Source organism: Suricata suricatta, chromosome 15 (genome assembly GCF_006229205.1).
Source record: "Suricata suricatta isolate VVHF042 chromosome 15, meerkat_22Aug2017_6uvM2_HiC, whole genome shotgun sequence".
Taxonomy (NCBI): Eukaryota; Metazoa; Chordata; class Mammalia; order Carnivora; family Herpestidae; genus Suricata; species Suricata suricatta.
In genome coordinates this window covers 5,611,171-5,619,720 of record NC_043714.1, presented here as the reverse complement: position 1 = coordinate 5,619,720, position 8,550 = coordinate 5,611,171, and the positions used below count along the sequence as shown (strand labels likewise).

At 47.6% G+C, this 8,550-nt stretch overlaps 1 long non-coding RNA gene across 1 annotated transcript; it reads left to right on the top strand.

Moving 5' to 3' along the window:
• Positions 1-4,650: 4,650 nt before the first annotated feature.
• On the top strand, positions 4,651-6,784 carry LOC115278661. The gene is made up of 2 exons (XR_003903016.1): positions 4,651-5,025; positions 6,399-6,784. It is a non-coding gene; the product is annotated as an uncharacterized LOC115278661 (long non-coding RNA).
• The last annotated feature ends 1,766 nt before the right edge of the window (positions 6,785-8,550 follow it).

Genomic DNA, 8,550 nt, shown 5'->3' with positions numbered 1-8,550 from the left:
TGGAATATCATCCTTGTGTGGCTCCTTTCTCACCATTGGAGGTGAGACTGTCCAGGATTGGTCACTGAAGCAGAATTCGGGAGGAACGACACTTACGACAGAGCTGCAGCTCAGAATGGGAGGGGACGAGGCACTGGGCAGGGGAGGAAGGCGAGCTGTGACATAAGCACCTCACAGCCCTGACTACCCACCAGGCAGCTGGCACGGACAGGGCCTGGAAGGCCTCGCTGGTCGGTCCTGGGGAAGACTGTGACCCTGGCCTTCTGTGGCTGAGCCAGGCCCTGGCAGAGAGAGATGGGTGCCGTCTGCTGACCCTGCTCCCCGAAGCTGGGGTGCAGGCCACCCCTGGGGGAGAGCCGGGCAGTTCGTGTGGGTCTGCTGCAGATTGCTTTGTGCCACTCAGATCCACGTTCCCTGTACGTCCAGGGAACTGACCACAGGCCTCTCTTGCTGAGGGGGAGCCGAAGAGGTAGATGAGTTGGACACAAGAGTCCCCATGGCCGGGGTTAGCCTTGGAACACAGCTGACAGTCATCCCCTTCCTCCTCAGACACCCATACCGGTGCTTCTTACACTCAGGGGCCGCCTGGGCTGGCCTTGGCTGTGAGCCAGTGTCTCCCCAGGGGGACCCGGCTCCTTCCCAGGCTTGGGCTGCTTGTCCTGCCCGTTGTAGTCACAGCTAGGCAAGAGGCGCCAGAACATATCTGTGGGGAGAGCGTGGGTCCCTCCAGGCCCCAGGAGCAGCCACTGCGCCCAGGGAAAGCATGTATTTGCAGAAGTTGGCCACGTTCCCCATATCTGCCATGGGGTGTGAGGAGGGGGCCAGAAGGGTTTCAGTGTTGGAGTATCTAGAATATCTGAGCCAAGTCAAGGCCAGGGACCAGTCAGCATTGGAAACCTCTCCTGCTCGTTCTGTTTGGGAAATTACAAAAGGAATGGGGTGAGCTTGCTCCTGGGAAGGCCCTGGCTTCTCTGCATGCAGTCAGGGCAGGTGCTGGACCCCGTCCTCAGGGGTGGCGATGTCATGCGCTGATTCCACCAAGCAGTCTCCGACTCCGGGTAAGTTACCCCAGCCCCTCCCGACGGGTGGGGTGTGAAGGGTGGGCTTGGACCCCATGGTGAGAGCTCCCAGTAGCCTCAGAAAACACCCCCAATTCTTACTCAGGACACATGATAGTTTATTCTGAAAAAGGGTAGATGATGGAGGTCGCCTCAGGAAAGAAGCTGGAGTGGGTATGAGAAAATGGTGGCTAGACTTCCCATGTGCTAACGCCCATCAATGGGGGGCCTGTGAAGAGGGGTGACCAGGGCAGACTGGCCATGTCAGGGACAGATGATGCCATTCAGGAGTCAGCGTGACTGAAACAATGTTCTGAGACGCAGGATGAAGAGCATGTCTCTGCCTTCTCAGGAATATGCTTGTACAGGAAGGACAGAGCCCGGGGAGGAAGGAGGAGAAGGCAAGAGAAGAGGAAACCGACACTCATGGCTCAGGTGCTGGTGGTGGGGGTGGGGGGGGAGGCTGATTACTGACCTGTCTCAGAAGGCAACACTGAGGCAAGTTTCCAGATCTGTAAAAGTACTTACACCTTTTGACTGTCACCCCATTTATAGTCTATTTTAAGGAAATCATAAGTGACGCTTACAGAGATTAATTATAGCTATTCATGGAGTAGCCATTCTAATAGATTGAAAAACTCAAATGATTAATAGGAAAATTAGTACATCATTCAAGAGACATCTATATGCTAGAGTACTACACAGCCACTGGGAATTTGCTGAAGAATTCTTAATGATATAAGACAATTTTTAATGACATTTTAAGGAAATAAAAAGAAATATATACATATGTATATGATATATAAATACACACACATATACATACACTGTAATTTCACATTGAAATATACACATTAGAATTTCAATTATGTGAATTTACACATGCCTATATGCATGTATTTATAGAAAAAGAAGTCCACATTTGTCTTTGAATTTGCATTGTGTTCGAATCTGCTGTGATCACAATTTACTTTTACTTATGCAACGTGAAGGGAGGGAAAAAGAAGGCTTACTAATTTTTGTGTAACTAAGAAAATCTATATATTTTTTCATAACTCTATGAAAATCTACACATTTTATCCTGTGATTTGGGCCAATTAAAACAAGGCCAATAACGTCAAAGTTGAATGAGCTACCACATGTTTGATAAGTGACTGTAAGTGTTGATAACCCCCGTATGACAAATAAATGCAATTTCTCACAAACCAGAAGAACAGGGCTTATAGCCCCTGAGGTCAGTTCATCCTCAAGGTTGCAGACCTCCCCCTTAATTGTTTTTGGAACTTGTGGCCTTTGGTTTGTGGAAAGATAAACTGAGGCATATTAAATATATTATGAATTTATTTGAGAGGTGCCTGGGTGCCTCAGTCAGTTGAATGTTAAACTTGGGCTCAGGTCATGATCTCACAGTTTGTGAGTTCAAGCCCTGCATTGGGCTCACTGCTATCAGTGTGGAGGTTGCTTTGGATCCTCTGTCCTACCCGCTGCTCTGCTCCCCGCTGCTCATGCTCTCTCACAAATAAACAAAACATTTAAAAAAGAGAGAGAGAGAAACTATTTGAGCAAAATCTACTGGAACCAGGCAGCGCCAAACCGGAAGTGGTTAGGAGGGCTCCATCCACCGTTGCCGGGGAAAGACTTCTATAGAGAAGGAGCAAGGAAAGGACCTGGACGGGCTGCCCCGGAAAGCCTTGCTGCCTATGACTGGTTGTCCTTAGACTTTGACTGTGTAACCTGGAGGCGTTTGCAGGCGTAGGTTTTGGTTTGCGTACCACAGGCTGCTTAGGCATTAGAGCTCCCTAAGTCCAAGGACTTAATTGTTTAACCATGTGAACAGGTTGTAATGACAATTTTAACTAAGGCTGAATAAGAGTAGCACACAATCTCCTCTTCACATGCGTCTACATGCCTCCCAATTTTACACTCAAAACCTGTTTTGAATCAGTGGCTTCTCTCGGTCTGCACGCAGCCCTCTGCCCTTCTTAGCTCCTTCTCTAATGCAGATTCGAGCATTCGACCCTGGGGTCAGGTCCCAAAGCTGACCTGGCTGGAGATTGGCCTCCTTTCCCAGCCCGACCCCCAGGGCTTCCTTCGGTGCTTCTTGTTTCTACCCCTGTTGACAACTGTTCATTATCCGGTCTCAGTTTTAGAGTCCTCTGCGTCCACTGATTTCCTCAAAAGTGCTGCCTGGACCCCAGGAGAATTAGTGTATTCCCCTCTACTGTCACTCACAGCAATCTCCACTTTCCCTCAGTAACTTGACGACAATTTATAATCATGCTTTTCTTTGGGACATTTTACTTGCCTCTCCCCATGGCCGAGAGCTCACGGGATGTCTGACTCACTGCCCTGCACCCAACCCCCCTCCCCCCGCACTTGATAAACAGTAGTTGCTCAATTTGTGTGTGAACGATCTATAGGAGAAGTGGAATGATGAACTGTAAAGAAAGCCTATCAAGGAAGACATGATCATATTGTTCTACAGCTCTTGTCTTAGGTTGGATTATGGGTGATTGTAATTTCCTATTTAAATATTGATGTTCTATCCAGTTTTCCTGTAATGAGAATTAATGACTTTTGTAATTAAAAAAAAGGAATGCCAGCCAGGAACGAGAATCCAGCACTGAGGTGTCAGGAGATAGCAGAGGGATTCTGGAGCCCCAATCCTTGCTAAACTGTAGGAAGATCTTGGGGGGGGGGTGGTCCCTGAAGAGAGGGGCTTCAGGGTGCCCGTGCGGTGCAAAAGGGGTGGGCTGCTCTTGGCTGCTGCTATGGCCCCAAAGACCCCTGGGCGTGAGCAGGACAGGCTCACCTACAGAATGGGAGGTAGGCAGGTTGAGCCGTGGAGAAGGGACACTCTCGGGTTGAATCAGCCTCCTTTTTATGTAGTCAGGAGGTAGGGAATGACCTGCTTTCTTCCTTCCTCAGGTGGGCGGTCTGGCAGCCTGAGCTGGGTTAGTAGGATGCCTCCTATAAACAATGATAATCTGCATTGTGGTTCGTGGGGCAAAACGCTTTCTCCAGCTGAGTTTTCCATATAGAAGGTGGTGTTAATAAATGCCTATTTGATGACCTTGCTATGAAGACAGAAAGAGATCGTGAATTTAAGGGCTTCAAACAAGAGCTGACACATGGTTGGTGCCCAACTGCTTCCTTCAGTAACCAGCACCATTTGTGGGGTCAGCTCCTCACGAGAGAGTAGATTTCTAAGACTGGATGGCCCTCTGCCGCCGTCACATTTGAGAGCCATTCTCTGGAAGCGCTCACTGGTCTGTAATTGTCTCTACTTTCTCATGGCCTAAGTTTTCAAGCTGAGTGCTTGTTTTCCAGGTACCTGCCCATATCTGCTTTTTCAATACCACTCAGCAATTACCGCTGCCTGGCTCATTGAGGTGAACAAAACAAAACATTTCCATCAGTGCAAATGGGTTTCTGGCCTTGCAGAAATCAGTGACCAATTTGCAGGTGAACATCTTGAAATGTCATTTCCAATAGCAGGGTTTTTTTTTTCCCTAGAACCTGGAGCAAAGCAAAGTCTTTGCTCTTCCCTCCAGGGAAGGAGGTGATGAAAACGGCAGTCTGTCCTCTTGCTTCCTTGCGTTCATGTGCACATCTGGACAAACAGAAAGCAGAGCGAAAGCAGCACTTTCTTGCACTTTCAAAGGCGCACCGATGACGGACATCATCTGAATTGTCAAGGCAGTCGTCACGATGCAGGATGAACACCTCCGAGCAGCACAGAAGGACTCAGGGGCAAGCAGACAGAAGCGAATGGGGTGGCCGGGTCATGTCCCTGCCTCTTCCTAACTTGCAGGCGAAAGACCAGAGGACAAAGTGGGGAGAAAGCTACAGGGTCCTAGCTGACTCTTTGGCTCTGGCTTGAGGTTCTTGGAAATGGTCTGACAGCTGCTTGTTCATCAGTTTCACAAAGAAGCAAACAGCTCCTAAACGTCGATTATTTGTGCAGGTAAATAATACAGATAACTTATGGTGAGTCTGTAAGTATGCATTATACCTTAGTGGTAATTTCTAGCATGAAGGTAAAATAGAGCCCAACGCGCCTGGGGTTGGCGCCTGCACTGTCTCTCCGCCATCTCACCTGCTCCCTTACATAAACTTGGAGACCCCGGGCCAACAGTGGGGACAGGTGGAGGTGTCCTGCAGGTGTCACTCTAATTCAGAGGTTAGATAAAGTTGGGGTGTGTGGGGGATGGGGACGCGGGGGACAGCCCCAAAGCCAGGCAATGGAGTCTAAAGAGATCTTCAAAAAAACCAGGGAAACGCGTAGAGGGAATTCAGCTTTGGAAGCACAGAGAGAGAAGCGGGAAGGAGACACAGGGTGTCTGGGATCAGGCATCGCCTCTGGGGTTTGCTATGGCCCCCGGCAGGGGTGAGTAAGTGCGATGACTGTGCTCAAGAGGCCAGGGTGGAGGTGAAAGGTCTTTCCAGGTCCCAGCAGCCGGAAGGCAAACAGTCTGCACGTCCAGACGTTTTGTACATTCGGGTCTTTATGTACAGACGAGTAGACACGGTCCTGCTGCCTTGTGCAGGGGCTTCCTTACTGCTCGCCATCTGGAGGGCACACGCAGGAGCATTTGTGGCCACCAACCAGGCACCCCGATGCCGTGCCTCATGGCCCTGTGGCAGCTAGCATCTGTCTTCCCATCAGTGAATCGTTTCCCTACCCCACCTTCACAGAACGTCATCACACGTCCTGTCCTTTGCCAAAACGGTGCGGGAAGAGCCTGGGGATGGTGAGTGGAGCCAGTCAGCCTGGGCATAAGTCCTGGCCCAGCCATCCCCAGCTCTGTGACCAAGGGCAAATGACTTACCCTCTCTGTGCTACAGTTTCCGCTTCCATAGAATGGTGATAGTGCGTGCCCACCTCACAGGGCTGTTATTAGGATACATGCGATGATATTTACACGACTTTCAGATGGAGCCTGTAGAAGCGTTCACTAAGTCCTGCCCATTAGTGCTTGAAAGCGCCCCCAGTTTTTCTGGATTCTTCCTAACCAAACACACACAACGTCCGTAAGAGCACACGTCCAGCTCGCAGGATGCGTGAGTCCCTTGCTGGAAATCCGAGGAGTTTCACCAGAGAGGAGGTTTTGCTCTTTGTTGGTATAGAAGTTCCATCAGCCATTTCATCCCACCCTCCGCTTCCACGCCTGTCTGCCACTCACCCATCTCCAATCGGTAACTTATCTCCATGGTCTTGAGGAAGGATCCCTCCTGGGATGATTGATTCTACTCGCAGTGGCTTGTTTGGGTTCCCTGCTGCTGGCCAACACCTACTGAACTTTCTTATTGTCCTTTTTTGTTCTTCTTCCCTTGCAGCTCGGTTCAAGGCTCTCCTCTGGAACCGCGCAGGACAGTTCACAAAGGCACATGACAAAAGAGCATGAGAGAGTGGCCGAGAGGTGCAATGGTCCCAGACCTTTCCTCCGGGAAGCCCTGAGGGTCCGAGTGGAGCCAACTGAGCGAGGGTCCATATGGCGTGTGCCGAGAGGAGGGGTGGCAGGGGCAAGCCGCTAGCCCATGACATGCCATGGGCCGTGGACACTCTTCCAGAATTCCTGTGACGGGAACGGTTTCTCTAGGGTGGCAGTTCTTTGACTTTTTCTGTGCTGGGGCCATTTCATGCTCTTGGAAGGGCTTTTGTCTATGTGGGTTGCATCTATTGATATTTACCTTACCAAAAATAAACAGTGAACGGCTTAAAATTATTGTTATTTAAATTACTACAGTAAAACATATGGTAATATATTTTATGATATATAAAATATATATGGTATGCACCATATAGATGGTAATATATAGTAAACTAACATGTTAACATGAATACATTTTAATGAAAGTAACTATTTTTTAAAACAAAAAGCTGTTTTCTGCTTCTGCTCTATCTCTCTCAAAAATAAACATTAAAAAAATTAAGACAAAAAAGTAGTAAAAGGAGTGGCATTGTTGTACATTTTTATAAATCTCTTACATATCTTTTATTTTTTAATATTTATTTATTTATTTAACATTTATTTATTTTTGAGAGATAGAGAGAGACAGAGTGCAGGCAGGGGAGGGGCAGACAGAGAGGGAGACACAGAATCCAAAGCAGGCTCCAGGCTCTGAGTTGTCAGCACAGAGCCTGACAAGGGGTTCAACTCACAAACTGTGAGATCATGACCTGAGTTGAAATCAGATGCTTAACTGACTGAGCCACCCAAGTGACCCTTATTTATTTATTTTTTTTGGGGGGGAGAGATTGAGAGAGAGAGAGATTGAGAGAGAGAGAGAGAGAGAGAGAAAGAGAGTCCCAAGCAGGCCCATGCTGTCAATGCAACCCTGAGATCACGTCCTGAGCCAAAATCAAGATTGCTTAATGGACCAAGCCACCCAGGCACCCCTATGTTTTCTTTTTTAAAAAGAATTTTAAAAAATTTTAATGCTTTTTTATTTTTGAGAGAGAGACAGGTCATAAGCAAGAGAGGATCAGAGAGGGAGGGAGACACAGAATCTGAAGCAGGCTCCAGGCTCTGAGCTGTCAGCACAGAGCCCAAAGTGGGGCTCAAACCAACAAACCACAAGATCATGACCTGAGCTGAAGTCAGACGCTTAACCCACTGAGCCACCCAGGCGCCCCCATGTCTTTCGTAATATAAGGCAGCTGCATTCTCCTATCAACTTCGACATTCAGTCAGTTGCAATTTGTTTGTTTCGGTTGAAGTGTATAAGGAAAATCCAGCTTCACACAGAAAAGAGAAAATCATCTTAAAACACTTTTTAGAGAATTGTGGACATTTTTTAAAATGACACTAAAAGTAGATAAGAGGTCTTCTTATTTATTTGTTTATTTATTTACTTATTCATTCATTCATTTGTTAGTTTTTAGAGAGAGAGCAAGAGTGAGCAAGAGAGAGAGAGTGCATGCACGCGAAAGTAGGGAAGGGGCAGAGAGAGAGGGTGAGAGAGGGAGTCGGAAGCAGGACCCATGCCCAGCTCAGAGCCCCATGTGGGGCTCGATCCCACGAACCATGAGATCATGACCTGAGTGACGAGAGTCCGAAGTGCAACTGACAGTCACTCAGGCACCCCACAAGAGGTCTTTTTTAAAAGAAACCTTTTGTATTCTGTTATCGGGGTGCATTGTATTTCTGTGCGTCTTCTACCCATGGTTTTCATGAATTGGTCATTTGGAAACTATTAGGTCACTGAATGATGCAGATCTTTCATATATTGACACATTTCCTTAACAATACCAAAAAATTAATTTATATCCCTCCTGATCTCATTAGAAAGTCTTCAAAGATTAGGGAGTTGTAGGGCTCATGGCAGCAGAAGCAAAATTTCTACAGCTCTAATTTTTGCTTGGAAGCTCAAATTTGATTATTTGTAAAATATATTGTCAGTGACTTTTATTTTTAAATGACAGGCTCACTGGGTGATTTTCAAAACGATGCCAACAATGCTTTCAAGTAAAATTGGTGTTTCCTGA